Source organism: Mycteria americana, chromosome 8, assembly GCF_035582795.1.
Source record: "Mycteria americana isolate JAX WOST 10 ecotype Jacksonville Zoo and Gardens chromosome 8, USCA_MyAme_1.0, whole genome shotgun sequence".
NCBI classification, from domain to species: domain Eukaryota; kingdom Metazoa; phylum Chordata; class Aves; order Ciconiiformes; family Ciconiidae; genus Mycteria; species Mycteria americana.
Window position 1 is genome coordinate 50,259,287 of NC_134372.1, and position 13,402 is coordinate 50,272,688.

The following is a 13,402-nucleotide window of genomic DNA, read 5'->3' on the forward strand; positions in this document are numbered from 1 at the left end:
GTGGGAGGCCAACAAGAAAGTAGAGGCCAAAAAGGGGTGGGAGGCCAACAAGAAAGTAGAGGCCAAAAAGACGTGGGAGGCCAACAAGAAAGTAGAGGCCAAAAAGAGGTGGGAGGCCAAAATGGGGTGGGAGACCAAAAAGAAAGTAGAGGCCAAAAAGAGGTGGGAGGCCAACAAGAAAGTAGAGGCCAAAAAGAGGTGGGAGGCCAAAAAGGGGTGGGAGGCCGACAAGAAAGTAGAGGCCAAAAAGAGGTGGAAGACCAAAAAGAGGTGGGAGGCCGACAAGAAAGTAGAGTCCAAAAAGATTTGGGAGGCCAACAAGAAAGTAGAGGCCAAAAAGAGGTGGGAGGCCAAAAAGGGGTGGGAGGCCAACAAGAAAGTAGAGGCCGAAAAAGTGTGGGAGGCCAAAAAGGAGTTGGAGGCTGACAAGAAAGCAGAGGCCAAAAAGAGGTGGGAGGCCAAAAAGGGGTGGGAGGCCAACAAGAAAGTAGAGGCCAAAAAGAGGTGGGAGGCCAACAAGAAAGTAGAGGCCAAAAAGGGGTGGGAGGCCAAAAAGGGGTGGGAGGCCAACAAGAAAGTAGAGGCCAAAAAGAGGTGGGAGGCCAAAAAGGGGTGGGAGGCCAACAAGAAAGTAGAGGCCAAAAAGAGGTGGGAGGCCAAAAAGGGGTGGGAGGCCAACAAGAAAGCACAGGCCAAAAAGGTGTGGGAGGCCAAAAAGAAAGTAGAGGCCAAAAAGAGGTGGGAGGCCAACAAGAAAGTAGAGGCCAAAAAGAGGTGGGAGGCCAAAAAGGGGTGGGAGGCCAACAAGAAAGTAGAGGCCAAAAAGAGGTGGGAGGCCAAAAAGGGGTGGGAGGCCAACAAGAAAGTAGAGGCCAAAAAGAGGTGGGAGGCCAAAAAGGGGTGGGAGGCCAACAAAAAGTAGAGGCCAAAAAGAGGTAGGAGGCCAAAAAGGGGTGGGAGGCCAACAAGAAAGTAGAGGCCAAAAAGAGGTGGGAGGCCAAAAAGGGGTGGGAGGCGAACAAGAAAGCACAGGCCAAAAAGGTGTGGGAGGCCAAAAAGAAAGTAGAGGCCAAAAAGGGGTGGGAGGCCAACAAGAAAGTAGAGGCCAAAAAGAGGTGGGAGGCCAAAAAGGGGTGGGAGGCCAACAAGAAAGTAGAGGCCAAAAAGAGGTGGGAGGCCAAAAAGAGGTGGGAGGCCGACAAGAAAGTAGAGGCCAAAAAGAGGTGGGAGGCCAAAAAGGGGTGGGAGGCCAACAAGAAAGTAGAGGCCAAAAAAGGGTGGGAGGCAAACAAGAAAGTAGAGGCCAAAAAGACGTGGGAGTCCAAGAAGAAAGTAGAGGCCAAAAAGAGTTGGGAGGCCAAAAAGGGGTGGGAGGCCAACAAGAAAGTAGAGGCCAAAAAGGGGTGGGAGGCCGACAAGAAAGTACAGGCCAAAAAGAGGTGGGAGGCCAAAAAGGGGTGGGAGGCCAACAAGAAGGTAGAGGCCAAAAAGAGGTGGGAGGCCAACAAGAAAGTAGAGGCCAAAAAGAGGAGGGAGGCCAAAAAGACGTGGGAGGCCAACTAGAAAGTAGAGAACAAAAAGAGGGGGGAGGCCAAAAAGGGGTGGGAGGCCAACAAGAAAGTAGAGGCCAAAAAGGGGTGGGAGGCCAAAAAGGGGTGGGAGGCCAACAAGAAAGTAGAGGCCAAAAAGAGGTGGGAGGCTGACAAGAAAGTAGAGGCCAAAAAGAGGTGGGAGACCAACAAGAAAGTAGTGGCCAAAAAGAGGTGGGAGGCCAAAAAGGGGTGGGAGGCCGACAAGAAAGTAGAGGCCAAAAAGAGGTGGAAGACCAAAAAGAGGTGGGAGGCCGACAAGAAAGCAGAGGACAAAAAGAGGTGGGAGGCCAAAAAGGGGTGGGAGGCCAACAAGAAAGTAGAGGCCAAAAAGAGGTGGGAGTCCAAAAAGGGGTGGGAGGCCAACAAGAAAGTAGAGGCCAAAAAGAGGTGGGAGGCCAACTGAAAAGTAGAGGCCAAAAAGAGGTGGGAGGCCAAAAAGGTGTGGGAGGCCAACAAGAAAGTAGAGGCCAAAAAGGGGTGGGAGGCCAAAAAGGGGTGGGAGGCCAAAAAGAAAGTAGAGGCCAAAAAGAGGTGGGAGGCAGACAAGAAAGTAGAGACCAAAAAGACGAGGGAGGCCAACAAGAAAGTAGTGGCCAAAAAGAGGTGGGAGGCCAAAAAGGGGTGGGAGGCCAACAAGAAAGTAGAGGCCAAAAAGGGGTAGGAGACCAACAAGAAAGTAGAGGCCAAAATGGGGTGGGAGGCCAACAAGAAAGTAGAGGCCAAAAAGAGGTGGGAGGCCAAAAAGGGGTGGGAGGCCAAAAAGAGGTGGGAGGCCAAAAAGGGGTGGGAGGCCAACAAGAAAGTAGAGGCCAAAAAGGGGTTGGAGGCCAACAAGAAAGTAGAGGCCAAAAAGGGGAGGGAGGCCAACAAGAAAGTAGAGGCCAAAAAGAGGTGGGAGGCCAAAAAGGGGTGGGAGGCCAAAAAGAGGTGGGAGGCCAAAAAGGGGTGGGAGGCCAACAAGAAATTAGAGGCCAAAAAGACATGGGAGGCCAAGAAGAAAGTAGAGGCCAAAAAGAGGTGGGAGGCCAAAAACGGGTGGGAGGCCAACAAGAAAGTAGAGGCCAAAAAGACGTGGGAGGCCAACTAGAAAGTTGAGGCCAAAAAGAGGGGGGAGGCCAAAAAGGGGTGGGAGGCCAACAAGAAAGTAGAGGCCAACAAGGGGTGGGAGGCCAACAAGAAAGTAGAGGCCAAAAAGAGGTGGGAGGCCAACAAGAAAGTAGAGGCCAAAAAGAGGTGGGAGGCCAAAAAGGGGTGGGAGGCCAACAAGAAAGTAGAGGCCAAAAAGAGGTGGGAGGCCAAAAAGGAGTGGGAGGCCAACAAGAAAGTAGAGGCCAAAAAGGGGTGGGAGGCCAACAAGAAAGTACAGGCCAAAAAGAGGTGGGAGGCCAAAAAGGGGTGGGAGGCCAACAAGAAAGTAGAGGCCAAAAAGAGGTGGGAGGCCAACAAGAAAGTAGAGGCCAAAAAGAGGAGGGAGGCCAAAAAGACGTGGGAGGCCAACAAGAAAGTAGAGGCCAAAAAGAGGGGGGAGGCCAAAAAGGGGTGGGAGGCCAACAAGAAAGTAGAGGCCAAAAAGGGGTGTGAGGCCAACTAGAAAGTAGAGGCCAAAAAGGGGTGGGAGGCCAAAAAGGGGTGGGAGGCCAACAAGAAAGTAGAGGCCAAAAAGGGGTGGGAGGCCAAAAAGGGGTGGGAGGCCAACAAGAACGTAGAGGCCAAAAAGAGGTGGGAGGCCAAAAAGGGGTGGGAGGCCAACAAGAAAGTAGAGGCCAAAAAGAGGTGGGAGGCCAAAAAGGGGTGGGAGGCCAACAAGAACGTAGAGGCCAAAAAGAGGTGGGAGGCCAAAAAGGGGTGGGAGGCCAACAAGAAAGTAGAGGCCAAAAAGAGGTGGGAGGCCAAAAAGGGGTGGGAGGCCAACAATAAAGTAGAGGCCAAAAAGAGGTGGGAGGCCAAAAAGGGGTGGGAGGCCAACAAGAAAGTAGAGGCCAAAAAGGGGTGGGAGGCCAACAAGAAAGTAGAGGCCAAAAAGAGGTGGGAGGCCAAAAAGGGGTGGGAGGCCAACAAGAAAGTAGAGGCCAAAAAGAGGTGGGAGGCCAAAAAGGGGTGGGAGGCCAACAAGAAAGTAGAGGCCAAAAAGAGGTGGGAGGCCAAAAAGGGGTGGGAGGCCAAAAAGGGGTGGGAGGCCGATAAGAAAGTAGAGGCCAAAAAGAGGTGGGAGGCCAAAAAGAGGTGGGAGGCCAAAAAGGGCTGGGAGGCCAACAAGAAAGTAGAGGTCAAAAAGGGGTGGGAGGCCAACAAGAAAGTAGAGGCCAAAAAGGGGTGGGAGGCCAAAAAGAGGTGGGAGGCCGAAAAGGGGTGGGAGGCCAACAAGAAAGTAGAGGCCAAAAAGAGGTGGGAGGCCAAAAAGGGGTGGGAGGCCAACAAGAAAGTAGAGGCCAAAAAGAGGTGGGAGGCCAAAAAGGAGTGGGAGGCCAACAAGAAAGCAGAGGCCAAAAAGGGGTGGGAGGCCAACAAGAAAGTACAGGCCAAAAAGAGGTGGGAGGCCAAAAAGGGGTGGGAGGCCAACAAGAAAGTAGAGGCCAAAAAGAGGTGGGAGGCCAACAAGAAAGTAGAGGCCAAAAAGAGGAGGGAGGCCAAAAAGACGTGGGAGGCCAACAAGAAAGTAGAGGCCAAAAAGAGGTGGGAGGCCAAAAAGGGGTGGGAGGCCAACAAGAAAGTAGAGGCCAAAAAGGGGTGGGAGGCCAACAAGAAAGTAGAGGCCAAAAAGAGGTGGGAGGCCAAAAAGTGGTGGGAGGCCAACAAGAAAGTAGAGGCCAAAAATAGGTGGGAGGCCAAAAAGGGGTGGGAGGCCGACAAGAAAGTAGAGGCCAAAGAGAGGTGGGAGGCCAAAAAGGGGTGGGAGGCCGACAAGAAAGTAGAGTCCAAAAAGAGGTGGGAGGCCAAAAAGAGGTGGGAGGCCGACAAGAAAGTAGAGGCCAAAAAGATGTGGGAGGCCAAAAAGGGGTGGGAGGCCGACAAGAAAGTAGAGGCCAAAAAGAGGTGGGAGGCCAACAAGAAAGTAGAGGCCGAAAAGCAGTGGGAGACCGAAAAGGGGTTGGAGGCTAAAAAGAGGTGGAAGGTCGACAAGAAAGTTAAGGCCAAAAAGAGATGGAAGTCTGAAAAAAGGCAGGAGGCCGAAATGGGCTGACAAGAAATTAGAGGCTTCAAAGGGGTCGTAGACTGAACAAGGGTGGTGGACCGTAATGGGGCAGGAGGCCAAAATGAGGTGGGAGGCCAACACGAAAGAAGAGGCTGAAAAGGGGTGGGAGGATGAGCAAGGGTGGGAGGCCTAAAAAGGGGTGGGAGGCCAACAAGAATGTACAGGCCAAAAAGGGGTGGGAGGCCAAGAAGAGAGTAGAGGCGGAAAGGGGGCGGGAGGCCAACCAGAAAGTAGAGTTCGAGAGGGGTGAGAGGCTGAAGAGAGATGGGAGGCCAAAAAGGGGTGGGAGGCCAACAGGAAAGTAAAGGCTGAAAAAGTGTTGGAGGCCAAAAAGGTGTGGGAGGCTGAGCAAGGGTGGGAGGCCAAAAAGGGGTGGGAGGCCGAGGAGAAAGTAGAGGCCAGAAAGGGGTGGGAGGCCAACAAGAAAGTAGAGGCTGAATAGGGGTGGGAGGCCAAAATGGGGTGGAAAGCTGACAAGAAATTAAGAGGCTGCAACGGGGTGGGAGACTGAACAGGAGTGGAAGGCCATAATGGGGTGGGAGGCTGAACATAGGTGGGAGGCTGAACATAGGTGGGAGGCCAAAAAAGGTGTGGGAGGCCGACAAGGAAGTAGAGTTCGAAAAAGGGTTGGAGGCCGAAAAGGCGTGGGAGGCTGAAAAGAGGTGGGACACTGACCAGAAAGTAGAAGCTGAAAAAGGGTGGGAGGTTGACAAGGAAAAAAAATGACGGAAAGGGGTGGGAGTCTGTAAAACGTTAGGAGGCTGAAGAAGGGTGGGAGGCCGACAAGAAAGTAGAGGCCAAGTAGGGGTGGACTCCAAATGATAGTCAGAGGCCAAAAAGGAGTTAGGAGGCTGAAAAGAAGTGAAAGGCTAAAAAGAACATAGAGCACAAAAAAGGCTGAGAGGCTGAAAAGGGATGGGCGGTCAAAAAGAAAGTAGAAGCCCAAAAGGAGTGGGAGGCCGAACAAAGGTGGGAGGCTGAAGGGCGGTGGAGGCCAAAAGAAAGAAGAAGCCAAAAAAGGGGTGGGAGGCTGAAAAGGTGTGGGAGACTGTCAAGAAAGTAAAGAACAAAATGGGGTGTGAGGCCAAAAAGGGATGGGAGGCTGAAAAGGTGTGGGAGGCCAACAAGAAAGAAGAGCCTGAAAAAGGGTGGGAGGCCAAAAAGAGGGGGGAGTCCATAAAGAACGTCTACTTTCTTGTCCTTTTTGTCGTCCTTCTTATCCTCTTCTTTCTTGTCGGCCTCCCACATCATTTTGGCCTCCCATTCCTTTTCGGCCTCACAGCTTTTTTCAGCCTCCACCCCTTTTTGGCCTCTACTTTCTTGTCGGCCTCCCACACCTTTTTGGCCTTCCATCCTTTTTCGGCCTCCTGCCCTTTTTCCGCCTCTCACCCTTTTTTGGCCTTTTCTTTCCTGCTGACCTCCCCCACTCCTTTTCCACCTCCCCCCCTTGTTCGGCCTCCCATCCCTTTTCGTCTTCTGCTTTCTTGTTGACCTCCCATCCCTTTTCAGTCTCTACTTTCCTGATGGCTTCCCATCCCCTTGTCAGTCTTCCACCCTTTTTCAGCCTCTATTTTTTTTCCGGCTCTACCCCTTTTTGGCCTCTACTTTCTTGTCAGCCTCCCTGCCCTTCTCAGCCTCCCGCTTTCTTTTTGTTCGCCCACCCTTTCTTAGCCTCTGCTTTCGTTTTCACCTCTTACCCCTTTTTGGTCCTCCCACCTTTTGTCAGCCTCCGCCTCTTTTCGGCCTTTGATTTCTTGGTGGCTTCCCAGCCTTTTTTCTGCCTCCCACCCTTTTTTGGCTTCTTGCTTCTTGCCGTCCTCTTACCCCGCTTTGGCAGCCGCCTGCTGGCTCCCTCCCAGTTCCTGCTCGGGCTCTCGGGAGCGGTTCCGCTGGGACCGGCACGCTGCAGCGTGACGCGGCAGCGCTCCACGCAGCGAGCCCTGCGAGGCTGCTACCTGTCGCCTCTGTTAAATCTGTCACTAAAATCAATAAGCAGCCCTCAAGTGGCGCAGCTCTTCAAGGAGCTCTGGACTAACCCTTCCCCAAATAAATTCTGGGGCACTGGGTTTTTTGGACTTTGCACAGCCGGTCCCACTGTCAGGGTGCCGGCGTCAGCGGGTGGCCGTGGAGACGCTGGTACTTCTCTTAGCTGTGGCTTCCCGCATTGTTTCTGTCCCTTGAGGTGGAAAGCTCCCTAGCATGAGATGCAAGCTGGTCGTCTCCTATTTTCAGGTCAGACGATAAACACATTCCCCATTAAACCCTGGTGGAGAAATCCAGCTGTTCCCCAGCGGCCCCTTTTCCTTCTCCCTTGCCTCCAGTCGTGCTGGGTCTGAGTGCCAAAACCGCAAACAACCCTGAAGCCTTCCCGGGTGAGTCACCTCCTCCCCGCGGACCACCGCCCCGCCGCCCCGCCGTGGCCCCCGGCAGCAGCCCGCCCCGGTCCCCGCAGCCCCACGTCTGCTGGGGCGGCCGCAGCGGGTGGGTGCTCCGGCGAGACAAAGCCTGTGTCCTTCTGCACCCCGTGCCTGATGGTGGGAGGGCGCGTGCGTCCCGGGGAGAGGCAGCTTTCATGCCATCTCTGGTCTCAGTAAACAAGCATACACACAACGTACAGCCAAAACAGTGCAGGACGGTAACAAAGCCTACAGCCTCTGAACCGCGGGACGCCGGGTGTTACTGCAGCTGCCGTCTTCCCTTACCGGGGTTGGGCATGTGCTTGAGTTCCGTGGTGCGTGTAAGGGGGGGCTGTTTATTTTAAGATTGCTTTTTCAGTTCTGTTCTACAAATGACATCCACAGATCACTTCGTGGTCAGGTCGAGGAAGACAGTGGGATTAGACTGGGGTTCCCTTAGTTTTGACTCTTTTTTTTTTTCTTCCCCCCCCCCCCCCCCCGTAGGGTTCGCATGTATCATCTGAGCATGCTCAAAAGCATTTTTGTTGTATTTGCAAGTGTTTGTTTCTCGGGAAGGAGTTAGGCCACATGAGGATGAAGTCTGGTTAAGCTAAAAAAAATGTAGCTATTTTTCCTGTGGTTAGAATTATTTTTAACACTAGTAATTTTTTACATGCAAGTATTTTTCCACTCATTCCGTAACTCAGAAATAGTTGAAAGGCGGTTAATCAAACATTTGAATTAAATGCATCTTCACGCAAAGGCTCAGCATGGAAAATTTTAGCTGCAGAACCAGACGTGTTTCAGGAGGAGTTCAGCCTGAGGATGACGTGATCATGCCCGTGGTCCCCTCGGCCTGCAAACACTGATGCGCGCGTAAGCTCAGCTCACCTGCTACACAGGAATAGCCCCCCTGAGCAGGACTAAAAACCTGAGTAAAGCTTTCAGCCCAAGGTCTCTTTCAGTAGTCCTCCAATAGCTTACCCAGAGCCTGGAGCGCCCCTTTAAGCACAAGCCCAGCAGTACGCCCGCAGACAAGCCCGGGATGGGTGCGTCTGCTCAGGGCTCCAAACGCGGCGGCGAAGAACCGTGCGCTGTCTCCCACCCTGTCACGGGCCCACCAGAGGTCACGTCTGCTTTGGAATCAGTAACTGGCAGAGCAGAGATGGAAACAAGCTGCCCAAACTTTGTTCTGAATGTCCACTGATGGCACATCTCCCGCAGCACTCCGTTTACTCTGCCGAGAGTTAACGATTAATGCATACGCTGTATTTCCAGTCTAAGTTGGGCTTGTTTCACCTTCCAGTCATCAGATTGAGATGTACTTTCGCCTGCTAGATCTAAGAGCCGTCTGTTATCGACTCTGTTCTCCACAACGCCACTTACACAGATGTGTGAGCAAATTACCCCTCACTCCCCTCTCCACCGAACCCCGCACGCAGCATCACTTGAGCCTTGCAGGCTGAGGCACTGCCTGAGGCTGCTCTTGGAGCCCTGCCCAGAGCTCCAACATCCCCTGCACCGGGAGCCCCAGGAGCACGCGAGCGCCCGCCGCCACCAAGAGACCACAGCTCCTTGCTGAGACGTGCCCGTCGCGAACTCGGCGATCGCGGTGGCTCACAGCCCACAGCTTCCACCGAGCGCCCACGAGCCGCTGATTGCTCTCCACGACTGCCACGTCTTCCAGCAAGCCCGTGCTGCCAGGACAGGGCTCTGCGCTGCTGGGCCAGCGTCTGCGCTTTGCTCCTGAGAGCAGGATTTTACGTTTTGCAGCGGCCTGGTGTCACCTGCCTGCGCCTGGCGTACCTCTGTGGTGGTGGGACGTCTCCTTTGCTGTCCCCCCCGTCCCTGGGTGCGTGAATTTGTCATTGATGATTTAATCAGTCATGTCTTTGTTTTCTTCCATTTGCTAGGTAGAAACAGTGCTGTCTGCTCTGACTCAGGTGCCTCGCAGTTGCTGGAGGAGTTCACCGTCCTCTGTGCTGCTTTGCATGCTCCAAGAGCTTGCTCGTATTAAGTGCTGCCAGCTGGGGTTTACTCTAAACTGATTTTTCCTTTCCGTTTGCTCAACTGCAGTATGTTGGGCACTGGTACAGAGACCATGCAGTCCGGGAACCCACGTGGAGAGCGTGAGGCAGCGTGCGGGATGGGGGAAAGCAGTGCACAAACGTGCAGGCTCACATTTGGTGGGAAGGCAGAAGTTCCTTATGTTAAAAGGTGCTTCCAGTAGAAATACTGCACTGGCAAACAAAAAAAACCCCACAAAACCATTCCATCAGTGGGCTTGGCCCACACTGGTGCCAGTAGATGTATCTGGTCAAAAGCAGACAGGATTCCGGAGGGGTGTATATTATTAGCACCCGCATTAAATACTGAAATTTGACTGAACCGACATACAGTGGCTGCACAAAGGTAGCATTCCCCCCATTCTGTGGAGGGGACAGTAAAGAAGGGGCTGCCAGAGAAAGGCAGGTTAAAAGGCAGGAGGAGACTTCTAAGCTATTGGACGGTTTATGTACTTGGAGAGTTCTTCTTTTAAAATACCACCCAAAACCATCAGGTGTGTTATGGAGTTGGACCTCAGGACATGAGCATCGGACCCGTCTAGATAACATGAGATAAAGCCAAGAAAATAAGGATTTAAAGTCTGCCCTGTCCAGGGGATTTTCCTGTTTCCCATGTGCAAAAAGCATGATCGCTGCTTTCTAAAAACTGGCCACTTGGGATGGCTGCTAGGAAATAACATCCAGCCACGGAGGAGGCCAGCATCACCGCGCTCGGAGAAGCAGCACATCTGGCAGCGCCACGCACAGCCCCTCCGCCAGCAGCCAGCTGCCCGTCCGCTCCCGGGCGTCGCGGCCGCGTGAGAGGGAAGAGGTGGCGTTTGCCCGGTGCCGCGTTGCCGGGTCGCTCCAGACCTGTTCCTGTGATGCAGCTGACCACGGGCAGGACGCTTTGACCTGCATTTTGTTAGCTGTCTGTGTGGGTGTTTGCAGACTGCCCGCTCGCGGGCACCGTGGCTGACTCTGCCGCAGCCACGGCCGGACGTTTGGCTGCACAAATAGCCGCCGGGGTGTCCGGCACACTACTGGTACGTGCAAATACAACGTCTGCTGCTGCACAAGCTATTTATGCACTCACGTAGTTACACGCAAGACCTTAACTTATCTCGGCTTCGGCTTCCCTGTGCAAAATGGGGATAATAACACTTGCTCATTTTGCAGAAGGGCTCGGCAGTTCAGTTCATGAATATAAAGTAGTTTGAGATCCTCTGATGGAAGGTGCTAGAGATGGACAAAGCGGTACTAATGGCACAAAGCTGACTAAGTCCCAAGCACTGGGCTCACCCCGTTGTACTGTGTTTGCTAATCCAAGTGTGTAATCAGCGTATACACAGGCGACATGTTGGTTCAGGCTGTGTAATACACAGCCACTTCAAAGCGCGCTCTCAATGTGAGCTCACGCTTCCCGAAAGGGGCAGGCGGTATCTGAGCACGCAGCCACAGAGGGCTGGCGATGCGCGGATGAACATGGAGAGCTGTCATGGTGGGAGCGCGAGATGGTTTATATCTAAATACAGACACGGTGCCGCTCCTTGGAACGGAAAACATCTAAATCTCTCTCTCCCTCCCCACCTCTGCCTGTCAGCTCCTCTGAATGAAGTCCCAGCTTTGTTTTCCTGATTTCCATTTTGTATCCTAAAATATTCACTCCAAGCTCCGCTTGACAGACATCCCTAATCTAATCTCCATGTCTGCTTTCTAATTTTCACAGTCAGGATAAAACAAATTGGCTGGCGTTAATTGCCTGTGCAGCGGCCTGGAGCTTTGAGCCGTGATTTACGAGCTCAGAGCAGGCGCTCTGCAACACATTTTTCTTAATTTATTTTTAATGAGTCTCTCAATTAATTTTCTTGGAAACATCTTAATGATGTTGGAGGCGGGTGTTAATGAGGTTTGTACCAGCGCCTCATTTTGCATATTTTAAAGTACTGAATGGCATCACAAGCAAGCTCTTGGTCCTAAAACAGGAGAAAGCTTAAGGCTGGGGCGAGATACCCTCCTCAGCTAACACTGCTCTCTCAGCTTTGGCTTTCAGGCTGGATGGGGCGTTTGGTGACTTTGAACGTCGCGAGGCTGAAGCCGGCCAAGCCTGCGGGGATGGGACGACCCCGGCGGGGCAGGAGGGCCGAGGGGCCGGGCTGGGGCACGGCTGGTGGCCGGACGCTTCTTAACAGACGGGATCAGAGCCTCGACTCAGCGCCTGGGCACGCCGCAGCTCTCCCCGACACCCCTGTGCCGGCATCTGCCGTGATGTGGGCACCCCATCCCTGTGTCCCCCCGGGCAGACCCTTTGGGTGGGAGCACCCGGAGCACGGGGGCCGGGCTGCCTGGGGCTGGGGGCTGGGGGTGCTCCAGCCTCTCTGCCGGCTCGCGGGGTCCCCGGTAATTGCTGGTGCATGTGCTGGCGAGAGGCAGCAGCTGGATCGCCTTTGTTTTCTCTCAGCACGTCAGTCTTCATTAAACCGGAGGGGAATGAAAAAGGATTCACTTTTGTCCCAGCCAGAACGTGGCAGCTGTTTAATTTCAATTAACGTGGCACTGAAAAGAATAACATTATGGCAGTAATTAAAGTGAGACAACTCCCGGCCCCAGCACTGCGTGGTGCCGGCTCACCCAGCAGAGGGTCCGGTTTGGCCCCCCCGTCCTCCCAGCACCAGGCGAGCACGGGCGGCTGTGGGTCAGGGCTGTGGGGCTGCCCCACAGGCTTACAAGGACCTGGAGCAGGGTTGAGCCCTGCCAAGGCAGGTGCTGCCGCAGCCCCGCAGCAGCCAGCCCCGGGCAGCAGGATCCCATCAGCTGGAGGCGAGGACAGCTATGGCAGCGGGTCAGATGTGCCCAGGCACCCGCAGCCAACGGTCGCCTCCGGAAACACCGGCCCAGCGCGCAGCCCCACCGCAGCTCCCCTGCTCCGGGAGCAGGTGCCTGGGTCCACGCGGCGCAGCACAGCTCAGTACAGCGTGGCACGCACGGCTCAGCGCAGCACGTGCCGTTGCACAACGCGACACGGCGTGGCACAGCTCGGCACGCGTGGCACGACGCAGCACAGCGTGACAAGGCACAGCCCAGCGCAGCGCGGCACGCGTGGCGCGGCAGCGCAGGCCGTCACCGCACGCGCAATAACCAGCTTGGCAATGGGTGTAGCCTGGCGGCACGGCCGGGGCCGCTGCGTGCAGTAACGAGGGCACACAAGGTGGCAAAGGCCCACGTGAGCAGGGGCTGCAAGTGGGCCGCGGCACTGCAGGCCGCAGATCGTGCGTGCCCGTGCTGCCGCGGGACAGCAGAGCCATGCCAAGCCGTGCCGCCGCGCGCGGGGCAGGGCTGCGCTACGCAGAGCGGCGCGGGCTGCTCTGGGCTCGGTCCCAGCATGTGCGCTACGTGCAGGGTGCTGCAGGGGAGGGCAACCGGCTTTAATTAAAGCAGCAATAAGGCCGTGACGGAGCAGCAAGGCAGAGGACGGCAGCCGCGGAGGCTCCGTGCCCTGTGGAGGCTCTGTGCCCTGGCTGCCACTGCCTGAACGAGACGGAAATCTGCAGAGAAATTTTGTTCCCTTGCACTGGCAGAAATTAGGGCTAAATTCAATTGCGTTCTGCACAGTGGGGGTTAAAGCGGCCCTGCTCGCAGGACTGCTGGTGCTGCGCCCGCTCCCACCGCCTGTGGCTGCGACCCGCTGGTGGAGCAGGTCGTCATGGCAACCGATGATTTCTATTACGGTACATCTGCGCTCACCTTCTGGGCCCAGCTTGGCCTTGGAAATTTCCAGTTAAAACACCTACCTGTGAAACTGCACCGAGCATCAGCGAGGGGCGACAGCGCAGGGAGCCCTGTGGCACAGGCGGCCGGGGCAGCGGAGGCGCGTGCCCAGGGCGTCGCTCAGCAGCCACGCTCGGGCAGCGCCGGCACCCAGCGACCCGCTCTGCTGCCGGGGGCACCCGGGCTGCTGCAGGCGGCCCCAGGCAGGGAGCGCAGACCAGCCGCACGCTGCCCAGAGCTGCTGCGCCGTGGTGGGGCAGCCCCATCCGCTCCCCCGCCCCAGCGAGCACGCTGGCCCGGGGTGCAAGGCTCACCCCGCGGCCCCCCGGCTCAGGCGCCGCAGACCCCCTTTCACCAGCCAGCAATCCCATCCGCAGCAGCATTTTGCCTCTATGGACTGGGTTTCAT